The sequence below is a fragment of the Mus caroli genome, unplaced genomic scaffold, assembly GCF_978045245.1.
Source record: "Mus caroli unplaced genomic scaffold, Mus_caroli_1 scaffold_13, whole genome shotgun sequence".
Classification (NCBI taxonomy): domain Eukaryota; kingdom Metazoa; phylum Chordata; class Mammalia; order Rodentia; family Muridae; genus Mus; species Mus caroli.
The window spans coordinates 12,772,432-12,785,140 of NW_028227268.1; positions in this window are offsets into that span (position 1 = coordinate 12,772,432).

The window sequence follows — 12,709 nt, forward strand, 5'->3', positions numbered from 1 at the left end:
CTTAGGAAACGCGGCAGTGTCGTCATTGTCAGAATCTTATTCCTAGGGACCACAGAGATGGCTCAGTGGGTGAAGGCACCTACTACCAAAACCTGATGAACCCACAAAGAAGGAGAGAACTAATTCCCACAAGTCCTCTGACCTCCACATTTGCACTGGGGCACACAGGCACAGCCACATATGAATGTACAAAATAAATATAATAATAAAAATAAAAGGTTCAAGAATGTTGGCTACTTCCTAAGCCTCCCTACCTGAGGTTTAAACATGTTTTTGTTTGTTTGTTTCTCTTTCTCGTACTCAACTTTACTCACAGGTGTGTTTCCCAGTAAGATCTGTTTCTGGTTGCAAGGGCCTGATACAACAAGGAGAAAAAGAAAAGAAAACAAAACAAAACAAGCATATTGAGAGTGTGCCCTAAAACCTCAACATAGTGGTTCTTCCTGAAGCCTACCAAATTTTCCACTTGAACAGCGGTATAGATGGAGATATTGGAATTGGACACTAAGAGCTTGGGCCCATGGTGACACACATGAAGAAGGGATGTCGGCCGGGCAGTGGTGGCACACGCCTTTAATCCCAGCACTTGGGAGGCAGAGGCAGGCAGATTTCTGAGTTCGAGGCCATCCTGGTCTACAGAGTGAGTTTCAGGACATTCAGGACAGCCAGGGTGATCCAGAGAAACCCTGTCTCAAAGAAGAAGAAGGAGGAGGAGGAGGAGGAAGAAGAAGGAAGAAGAAGAAGAAGAAGAAGAAGAAGAAGAAGAAGAAGAAGAAGAAGAAGAAGAAGAAGAAGAAGAAGAAGAAGAAGAAGAAATAATCACTAAAAGTTTGAGGCCAGCATGGTCTACTTAGCTAGTGAAACTTTGTCTCACAATTAAGGGAGGGAGGGAGAGAGAGAGGAAGGGAGGAATGGAGGGAGAGTTTTCTGTCTGTTCTGTGGGTCCGTAACCTCCCAAAGCTTTTGTAGCAGTTTTAGAAGATGGCCAAGCAGACTGTTAAGTTGGAACTGTCCAATCGATGAACCGATGCACTGGCATTTGTCATCAAGGTCATGGATTCTCCATCTCACATCCACAGGTTCAACAACCACCATCAAACAGCCCTCACCCTAGAGCTCAGTGCATTGAGCCCCACTCCCTACAGCAGACTCATTTCCCAGGCAAGTGGACTTGGCCTGCTTGAATAAGGAACTTTGGGGTAGCAGCAGGTTGGTGTGGAAGGAAGCATAGGTTCTGATGGCTCCTTTCACGTTGGTCCGTTTGTAGGGACAGCATCAGGAGATGGCTAGAGTGGAGCCTCTGAGCCATGGCCAACTGGAAGCCTCTCTTGCCTGGAGTGAGAGGTACTGCCGGCTGGGAGGATGCCCCTTTCCCAGAGGCCAGACTAGACCTCAACAGCTTCCAAGTTCCCAGGCTCTCAGGGTGGATCTCAGCCCAGTTACTCCATCTCAGTCATTCACTAGCTGGTCCTCAGCTTGGAGCTGTTAGTACCCTTCCCACGGGAGTCCGGGGGAGTCTCTGGTTATTCCCCACCCTTTCCAAGGCCATCCTGGGCAGGGAGCCAAAAAAACAATTTATGGAAAAAGCAGAGGCCGAATATAAATTATTTTTTAACTATCCTCCGGTTATCTGATCACCCGGGATGTCTGCTCAGTGAAGAAATCCTGAGTTAAACATTTCAAGAAGAGACAGCGTCACTTCTTTTTGGGGGGTGCAGCCAGAGGCAGGGTGTGACCCTAGAAGACTCTCCTCCTCTGCTGAGCCACATGTGTAGTAGTGAGAAGCGAGGAGAGGGCTGGGGATGCGCAGCTCAGTGGCAGAGTGCATGCCTAGCACAGGGCAGACCTGGGTTTGATCCCCAGCAAAGGGACAGGTCAAGAGGTGGGGCTTTATGAGCAAAGTACTTAAGAATTTAAAAAAGAATAACAAATGCTGTCCTGGCTTTCTAAGAAGGGAGTGGATCACGGGACTCCCAACTCTTTTGTTTTAAACAGTGGAGGAGCTGGGGTTGGGGAAGGCTTTCAGGCCCTCCTGGGACAGACGGTTAGCTTGGTTAATTTGCCAGGGGAAGCACAGCAAGTTCCCAAGGGGAGGCTAAAACCAAGCGCCTTCAACTTGTTTCCAGATCTTGTTTCCAGAAAGATTTGCGCCTCCATGCCCTGTGGAGAATGATGAAATCTCAATCAATAAGGAACTTTGTTAATAACCAGGAACTATGTGATGTTTCTGAAAAGCTTTCCTGCCAGTGCCTAGTGTGGTCTTCTCAGAAAGTAATAACACGTCCTTACAGAGAAGTTCCTATTAACAAATTGCTTTCTTTTTATTATTATTATTTTTTAATTGGGTATTTATTTCATTTACATTTCCAATGCTATCCCAAAAGTCCCACACACACTCCCCTACCCACCCACTCCCACTTCTTGGCCCTGTCGTTCCCCTGTACTGAGGCATATAAAGTTTGCACGACCAATGGGCCTCTCTTTCCACTGATGGCCGACTAGGCCATCTTTTGATACATATGCAGCTAAAGACATGAGCTCCAGGGGGGTACTGGTTAGTTCATATTGTTGTTCCACCTATAGGGTTGCAGTTCCCTTTAGCTCCTTGGGTACTTTCTCTAGCTCCTCCATTGGGGGCCCTGTGATCCATCCAATAACTGACTGTAAGCATCCACTTCTGTGTTTGCTAGGCCCCGGCATAATCTCACAAGAGACAGCCATATGTGGGTCCTTTCAGCATAATCTTGTTAGTGTATGCAATGGTGTCAGCGTTTGGAAGCTGATTATGGGATGGATCCCCGGATATGGCAGTCTCTAGATGGTCCATCCTTTCGTCACAGCTCCAAACTTTGTCTCTGTAACTCCTTCCATGGGTGTTTTGTTCCCAATTCTAAGAAGGGGCAAAGTGTCCACACTTTGGTCTTCGTTCTTCTTGAGTTTCATGTGTTTAGCAAATTGTATCTTATATCTTGGGTATCCTAAGTTTCTGGGCTAATATCCACTTATCAGTGAATACATATTGTGTGAGTTCCTTTGCGATTGGGTTACCTCACTCAGGATGATGCCCTCCAGGTCCATTCATTTGCCTAGGGATTTCATAAATTCATTCTTTTTAATAGCTGAGTAGTACTCCATTGTGTAAATGTACCACATTTTCTGTATCCATTCCTCTATTGAGGGACATCTGGGTTCTTTCCAGCTTCTGGCTATTATAAATAAGGCTGCTATGAACATAGTGGAGCATGTGTCCTTCTTACCAGTTGGAATATCTTCTGGATATATGCCCAGGACAAATTGCTTTCTTGATTAATGGTTCCAGTCACTCTGTGTGTATGTGTGTGTGTTGCTCTTTATATATAATATACATGTTATGTATGGTATTGTAACATTTATTTAACATATATATTGTTTTTTAAAAAACATTTACCTGTTTTCACTCATATATGCATGTGTTGCTTTAATATATGTTATATGTTACGTATAGTATAATATTTATTTAACATATATTGTTTGTTTTCTATATATTTACTTATTGCTTTTACATGTGTGTGTGCATGATTTTATGTGCCCACATGATGTTCTCTGGTCTGTAGAGACCAGAGAACATCAGATCTCCTGGAGCTGGAGCTCCAGGTTGTCCAGGGTTTTTATTGCTTCAATAAAACACCATGACCAAAAAGCAAGCTCGGCAGGAGAAAAGGGTTCATTTGTCTTATACCACCATATCTATCATTATTCATCATCGAGAAAAGTCAGAACTGGAACTCAAGCAGGGCAGGAACCTGGAGGCAGGCATTGATGCAGAGGCCATGGTGGGGTGCTGCTTACTGGCTTGCTCCTCATGGCTTTCTCAGCCTGCTTTCTTACAGAGCCCAGGATCACCAGCCCAGGGGTGGCCCTGCTCACCTGCTGGACCCTCAGCCATAAATCACTAACTAAGAAAATGCCTTTCAGCCAGATCTTTATTTATTTATTTTTAAGATTTATTTATTATTATAAATAAGTACACTGTAGCTGTCCTCAGACGCACCAGAAGAGGACGTCAGATCTCATCACAGGTGGTTGTGAGCCACCAGGTGATTGCTGGGATTCGAACTCAGGACCTTCGGAAGAACAGTCTTGAGCCATTGAGCCATCTCACCAACCCTTACATCCAGATCTTATGGAGGCATTCTCTCAGTTGAGGTTCCCTCCATTCAGAGAACTCTTAGCTTGTGTCACGTTGACATAAAACTATGCAGCACGTAAGTGGTTTCGAGCCTCCTGGTGTGGGTGCTGGCATGATGAATCCAGCCCCTCCGGCAAGAGCAGTAAAGCTCTCCTAACCACAGAGCGGTCTCTCCCACCCTTGGTTTTGTTCTTGGCAGGGTTTTCACCATGCTAGCCCCAGTTGACTAGGAATCCTCTTGCCTTAGTCCCCAACTGCCTGGGACTATAGGAAAGTACCGTCATGTCTTTCCATTCCATGAGTATGGCCCGCCTCAGCATTGCAAAACCACTACAGTCTTTCCTGCTTTGGCGTCCACCTGACTCCTGAATGAACAAGGTATCTACGGTATCCTTGCTTCTCTCCATCATAGCACTTGTCACACTGTCTTATACCTGTGACCTCCATTGCCTACCAACCCAGAATGTACCCTCTTGGAGGCAAGAGCACAGTCAGCGTACCTGTGTTCTCAGAGTCTTCTCTGGCCGATAAGAAAGCCTCAGCAGGTGAGTGCATAGTCATTGAGGGTATGATGTCATCGGCTACTGTCTACCCTTTGCTTGCACCTCTGAGGGCTATTAGCTAGACTTAGAGAACACAAGGTGAATGAAAACAAGGGCGTGACCGCTCCGAGGTGTGGGTGAGGAGAAGGGTTTTATTGTAGAAATAAGGGAGAGAACAGCCAGCTGCAACTGGAAGAGTCCAGACTGAACTGGGCTCGAGAAGAGAGGGGGAAGGGATGGAGAGAGGAAGAGAAAAGGGAAGGGGCCAGAAGCCAAGAGTAGAGGGCCAAGAGAGTGCATGACCAAAATGACAGGTTTGTATAGGAATGAGAAGCTGAGGGAAGGGGAGGGGAGGGGAAGGGAGGGGAGGGGAGGGGAGGGGAGGAGAGGGGAGGAGAGGGGAGGAGAAGGAGAGGTTTAGAGTAGAGGAGAGAGAGTTAGAGGCAGGGGGTGGGGGATTGGGGGGTGGGGGAGGCTAGAGAGAGAGAGCTGTGGGCAGAGCGGGGAGGTGCTTGAAGGAGCACAGGCCACAGGGACTTAGTGAGTCTTGTTCTGGGTTTCTTTGGGACCTGAGTTCAGTATCAAGGGTGGGGGAGAGGTGGGAGGATCTTTCAGTTCAGACTCATTTGTCAAACCCAGGGTCCCAAGGTTTGCTATATGCTATGCCGATTTGAGATGGCTACATAATTTATATGGTGGGTTACCCAGGCAATGGAGGGTACATATTTGCATATTGCCATAGGATTGGAGGGTTGGGATACAACAGCATCCTTCAATGTTTAGACATCATAGAATTTGCAGGGGGCAAAGTTGAGACACACAACCAAGTTGGTTCAAGCAAACGTATTTAAATGTTTTCTAGTAAATACATGGCACGCGTCTTTCCGTTCAAGTGTATCACATTAAATCAAATGGAAAGTTCTGTCACTCTGAGCCACATTTCAGGTTGCCAATAGCTACAAGGAGCTGTTGGCCATTTCTAAACAGAAAGCAGACAACAGGAGCAAGTGACTGGACGAAAGACAGGTAATTCTAGGCAGATGAAATAGCCCAAGAGCCAGAGTGCGCAAAGCAGAGACGTTTTCTCAAAACCAAGTGGCTGAGGCTGGAGAGGCAGGATTCTGCTCCAATAGGAAGGAGTTTAGCTCCCAACTCATGAGGTCAGGATCCTTCCTTGTTACAGCAAGAAACACCTGTGCACTAGGAGAAGTCACATGGTGCTGGTGCCGAAGAGATGGAGGCGTCAACCAGAGGGAGAGGCGTGGGGTGTGCTGAGGTGGTGCCTGGCTATGTATGAGAGACTGGAATCCTTTGGGGGGTCTTTACAAAGCCCAAGTCAACAGGACAGAGATAGTAGTTTGGCTTTTTAGGAAGGGTGAAGAAAGGGGTGGGAGTGGCTTTGAAGACTTCGCTCCGGAGGTGGCTTGGCCGAAAGTTTAACCAGAGTAGTTTAGCCGACTCCCAGGGACATGAAGCAGAACTGAAGCTTTCCCTGGAGTCTGGATTTTTTTTTTTTTTTAAACAAAGGTGTAATTTCTAACTCCAGCCCCACCCTCTGAATCACAAGGGTGACCCTGGACTTTCCCCGGAGTCTGAGATTGTGAGAGACTCTCCTTAGTCCTTGGGAACTTGGAGTGCTGAGTCCAGACTGGGACAGAAGTAAGGGCCCTTTGTTTTCAGAAGCCAGGGCAGCAGAAAGCCTACTGCTTCCTGCCTAGCTGGCTCTTGTCCCTTTCTCCCTGGGAGAATCTTCACTCCTCAGATGACTTCAGGTTTTGCTACAATGAAAGGGGAGGCTCACTCTACTTCCCTGGGTTTCCCTCAGCCTCGCTCTTACCTCTTCTACCCTGGGTTCCTCTGATCCCATCCTCATGTGCGTGGGACCCAGATCAGAGGTTGGGTGCAGGCACAGTTGGGGAAGTGCAAGCTTCAATGTGGCACTATCCACAAGTGTGAGGCATGCCTGCTTTGGGAGACATGCTGTGCCCATGTATGAGGAGTTTATTGTGTGCAAGGCAGACAGACCAACCTGCCATTACTGTGCTCAGGGCTCTGTGCCACAGTGGCAACAGAGACAACTGCCCAGGCTGCGAGAGTTAGAAACTCTGAACCATCTGGGAGATGGTTCCTGGGCTGTGGAGCAATATGGGGTGAAGGCATGGTGGCTGGCCCTTGTTTGTTTGTTTGTTTGTCTTTTGGGGTTTTGTTTTTCTTCATTTCAAAAGGTGTATGTGTCTACATGTGCATGTGTGTGTCTGTGTGTACATGTGTGTGTCTGTGGGTATATGTGTGTGTGTGTGCATGTGTGTGTCTGTGGGTATATGTGTGTGCATGTGTGTGTCTGTGGGTATATGTGTGTGTGTGTGTGCATGCGGGTATGTGTCTGTATGTGTGTCTATCTGTGTGTGTGTCTGTATGTGGGTATGTGTCTGTATGTGTGTCTGTGTGTGTGTATCTGTGTATCTATGTGTCTCTGTGTGTATCTGTGTGTGTGTCTGTGAGTGTGTTATGTGTATCAGATGTGTGTAAGGAAGTCCCCATGACTCTGTCTCCATCCCTATAGCACTAGGTTTATAGGTACATGCCGTCATCTCTTGTTTTTTTCCCCTGGGTGCTTGGGATTCAACTTCAGGTCCTCATGCTTGCACATCAAGTGTTGTTACTCAGAAAGCATTTCTGCAGCTTCCCCCCCCCACCCCGACCCCCCCATTCAAGTCTCTGTTCTTTTCCCATGTTCTTTTTTGTTATCCACGAGCAAATTTTCAAAACCTTTTTATTTTATGAAAAAGAAAAGTCCATATTCCTTTTAGGGTGTTTTGTTCTGCTTCCACCCCTAAGACGTTAATTCTTTTGTCATTGCAGCTGCTATGTCCTCTTCATGGTAGTTTATGTCACATACATTTTATTCCCTTTGTGGTTACCTCCAGCAATAGCTGACTTTCCCCCAGTCTCTCAGGAGGTCTGCTATGGGTCGTGAAATGGACTGCGTGAAAAGTGTGCCTCTTTCAAAGCTGTAGAGTTCTCTCCATTATGGGATCATTTCTCGTGGTGTTTTTTTCATTTAGAACTCCATTAACATGCGTTGTCAGCTTTCAGTTCAAGGGTATGGCCCGTCGCGGTGGGTAAGGCAGGGGTGGAGGCAACTGGACATGTTGCATCAGCGGTCAGGAAGCCTGGCTTGGTTTCGGAGACAGGATATCACTGTTTGTATAGCCCACGCTGGTCTGGAACTCACTGTGTAGCCCTGTCAGTTCTGGAACCCTGCATGATTTTTCCACGTGGCCTCCCGAATGTTGGGTTTATGGCGATATGCAACCATGGCAGCTCTGCTGGTTCCTGGTTTCCTGGTCTCTTGCTGCGTTCTAGGCACCATTGAAGGGTCTCTCATCTGTTAAGTAGTCTCCTGATCTGCAGGAGAAAACAGAGACTCCCTGACCCTCCAGTACAGCTGCCCAAGGTCAGCTTCAAGGAGTGACGTGGATTCAAATCGTGCCGCCCCAACCTGCATCATCTTGAACAAACCCACTGATGTGCAAACCATGGATGCTCCTTTTGGGAACACTCGGGGAGTATTTAGGGAACCTACACTAATCTTCATTAAGTTTTATTGTTAGATGGGTGGACAGTTATCATACATCAGGGGCCTCTTGTAACATGTCCTTTTGTTAATGGGAGAATGAACTAGAAGAGTCTCCATCCCCTTCACTTTCTTAGCGGTGCTGGGCATAGAACTTAGGACTTGTAGTGCCTTGTGCAAGGATGATATTACCATTGCACTGCAACCCTCACCTCAATACTAAAAGTTGAGCGGTTAGCTCTCCAAACCACCCTCAGGGCTTTGCTTAAACCCTGAGTACATCCTGCGTAGTGTCTGCTGTGCTCAGGGAGTCCCCCACCCCCACTCTGAGCCCCTGGGCTGGGCAGGGCTGGGCAGAAGTTCCCTCCCAGTGCTGGGTTGGGCACTGTGCCCAGACTTAGGCTTTTCTAGGTCAGGCAGTTCTATCTTCAGCCTGGCCCTAGGATACAGCTTGTGTAAAGTGCAGACATCGAAGGCATGCTGTGTAAACACAGACTATCTCCCTCTCCAAAGTTTCCTTTTGGGGAAGCTCCTCAAACTGGGAGACTCCATTCCAACTCCTTATCGGCTTCAGCTTCCTACGCTGATAGAAGGAAGCTATTAAAGTTCGCTTCCTGGTATTGCCTTGACCCTACGGGGACAAGCTTCTGAAATGTCCCTCGGAGGAGAATTTTTTTTCACACTCCTCAAATCCATTTACTCAGCCTAAATCCCCACATCAAACAAGCCTGCAGGAACTTTGAACATGTTTCAGCCAAACCCTATGCCCTACCGTTTACTGTCTTACTCCAGCTGGCTTAAACGTGTTTGCTTGGCTCTTGTTGAACAGTCTCCTCTGCCTCTTCCACTCATTTATAAACATTTTCCCTTCTCAGTGTCTGCCAATTCTTTCACGGTCCCTCACATGGTTGTTTTAAGATAAAAATCATGTGTGTGTGTGTGTGTGTGTTGTGTGTATGTTGTGCGTGTGTACATTCTTGGTGAGAGTGCAGATATATATACCATGCTGGTCATGTGAAGGCCAGAGAACAACTTCAGGCATCTGTCCTTACCTTGTACCTTGTCTGAGACAGGGTCTCCTGTCCACTGCAGTGCGCACAGGCTAGCTGGCCTCTCATCCTCCGTGGACTCTCCCGTCTTTACCTCACAACTTGCCTTAGGGGCTGGAGACATGCTCTCTGGCTCAGCTCTGAGTGGGTGCTGGCTGGCAATCCACACTTGGGTCTTCACACTTGCCCAGCAAGCATTTAACTCATTAGGTCATCCCCACCCCCAAGCCTCACAAAGGTTCTGCTTGCCTGTGTAAACAGTCTCATTCTTCCCTGGCTTGCTCTCTTGCCCTTCTGATTATAAAAGACTCAGTCCTCACATCTGACTGGAGGAAAGAATGGGGTGCGGGGCATGAGGGGGAAGAGAAGGCAACGGATATCATAAAGAGTAAGCTAGGAACAATCCTAGTGTTCCCTAGGACTCTTTCTTTTCTTTCTCTCCCATCTGAACTGTGGGGCCCGATCTCTGGCTCACATAGGATAGCACGCCAACATGGTTCCTTTTGTAATGTGATTTGGATGTGCAGTGTCCCCCACAGGCTCCTGTGTTTGAGCACTTGGTCCCCAGCAGGTGATGCTGTTTGGGAAGATTGTAGAACCTTCAGAAAGTGAAACCTTATTGGAGGAAGCAAGCCGCTGGGGGCCCTGACCTTGAGTTCTTATAGCCTGGAAGCCCCATTTCCTGTCTGTTCTCTGCTTTCTGACTAGAGACACAATGTAACTTACTATCTCACATTCCAGCCATGGCTTCATCCCCATCATGATGGACTTCAAGCTACAAGCCAGGATCAACCCTTCTCTCAAGTCCTCCTCCTTCTCCCTCCCCCTCCTCCTCACCTTCTTTCCCCTCCTCTCCCCCTCCCCTCCTCTTCACCTTCTTCTTTCCCCTCCCCTTCCTCTTCCTCTTCCTCCCCCTCTCCTCTTTTTTCTTCTCTTCCTCCTCCCCCTTTCCCTCCTCCTCCTCTTTCCCCTTCTCCCCTGTCTCCTCCTCCTCCTCCTCTCCCTCTTCCTCCAATTTTCCTTCTACTTCTTGAGACCGGACCACCCATATCTCCGGCTGTCCTCAATTTGCCATTAAACCAGAGGAAGCCCATGAACTTCTACCCCTCGCAAGTGCTGAGATCACAGGTCCACACCACCATGTTCATTTTTTGTAGTCCTTGGAGCTGAACCCGGAACTCAACCACGATACATCCCGAGTCCTTAAATCATTTCTTGTCAGATATTTAGTCATCAACAAGAAAAGTAGCTAATAATGAGTGTTCCTGTCCTTCTGTAGCCCCCTCCCCAAATAGACAGGGCCATCCTGGGTAAACATGGTGGTGTAGGGGGACTTCTGAGGGTAGATCTTAAAAGACACCGTAGCTTCTGTATTCTCTTGGGTTACCTGGCAGGGGAGAAGCTGGCTCCAAGTGGTCCCCTGGAGAGAGGCCATGTGGCACAGAGTTGATGCTTCTTGCCTATAGGCAACACCAACACAGAGGCCACACCAGTATCAGAAACAGACCCTAGTTCCGTGGTTCTCAACCAGTGAGTCGAAAATCCTTAGAAGTCACACATCAGATATCCTGCATATCAGATATTTACGTTACAATTCACACCAGTAGCAAAATTACAGTTATGAAATAGTAATGAAATAATTTTCTGGTTGTGGTAAGGATCTGAATTAAAGGGTTGCAGCATTAGGAAGGTTGAGAGTCACTGGAGCTCAACCCTAGGCAGTAACAATGCCTGTGACCTCACAAGAGACCCTGGGTGGGGCCCCGAGGCTGAATTACTTCCAAATTCTAGAGCTTCTGGAACTATATAAAACAGTGTCCATTGTTATGGTAAAACTACTCCGTTTCAGAGAAGTTTAGAATATAACAGATAACCAATCTGAAGGCTGGGAAGGTAACTTAGTTGGTACCATGCTTGCTCAGCTTGTAGGAATCCCTGAGTTCCATCCCCAACATCCCATAAACCTGAGTATGACAGTGCCTGCCTATAATCTTAGCGCTTGGGATGTGGAGGTGAGAGGATTGGAAGTCCAAGGCCACGCTTAGCCACACGGAGCCAGCCTGAGAGACAGGAGCATGAGAACCTACCTTAAAATGAAACTAGACAAAGCAACAGAACCCCATCAGCCAAGCTGCAGAGATGACTCGGTGGCTAAGGGTGCACATTGCACTTGCAGAGGACCTGAGTTCAGTTTCCGGCATATAGTCAGGTGGTATGTCCCATGATACACGCTGGGAATGCCATTGTTCCCATTTTATGTACAGTGACCCTCCCTTATCCAGAGAGATGTGTGTCAGGATGCTCCAAGGATGCACTAAACTGTAGCCAGTTCTGAATCGCACATGTACTTTTGTTTATTTCCCAGTATGGACACTGCAGACAGCAAGGTTTGAGTCATAAATTAGGCATCACAACAGTGGCTAATAATAAATAGGACAATTATAATCATATACTCCGGTCAGCGAAGACACTAATGGATTTTTTTTTATTCCTGGAAAATTCCAGTTAGTAATATCAGACAGTGCTAACCTCAGGGAGCTGAATGAAGCAGACTGTGGCATAGCCTCCCCACACAGTGCCACCAAGTGGGGCTCACACCAAGTGTCCAGATGCCAGGGCTCATGGGGGGTGGGGGGGACACTTACACAAAGCACTACGGAGTATAATGCATCATTCTGAATATCTGAGGGCCAAGAAGGGGAGAAGGAGGGCGAAGTGAGGGCCAAGCTGGAAGCCACTAGACTTTGGATTTTGACCTCAAGCTCCCCGCTCCCAGCTGCTTCGGGAATGTCCTTGTGCCTGCTCAGAGTCTTGCATCTGGAAGCAGGATGTCAGGCTGGGTGGAAAGTGCTGCCTTTATATCCTGTTCCAAGTGCTTCCTGGAAAGACAGAAGAAAGCAGAAACAGAGGCTGTTTAGTCCCAGCTTGCTTCTCCTCACGGAGCAGTGAGTCATTGTTGGGAAATAGACAGAGAACCTACCAGGGTGTCCTGACCACGGCATGAGACCACAGATGTCACAGGAGGCCCAGGAGCTAGTCCATGTGAATGTGTACAGAAACCATGCCAGCTTCACAGACTCCCCTTGGAACTCTACACTCTCCCTGTGCACATGCCCAGTGCCTTAGCTGAAGTGTCCTGCGATGGAAGCCAGTGCAGTGTTAGATTCTGACCGAGGAGCTGGAGGTTTGAACAGGCTTTATAGTATGTCCTCAGGATGTCTCTGGTTTACAAATCACCACGTGTCACAAAAACCCTGGAGTGAATTGATATAGTCGGAGGCAGGAGCTTGAGTTAAGGAAGGTCCATATCTACTCTGCATTCTCAACAGAGCCCCAGGGGACTAGCAATCCACTTAGCATTCCAAAACACTCT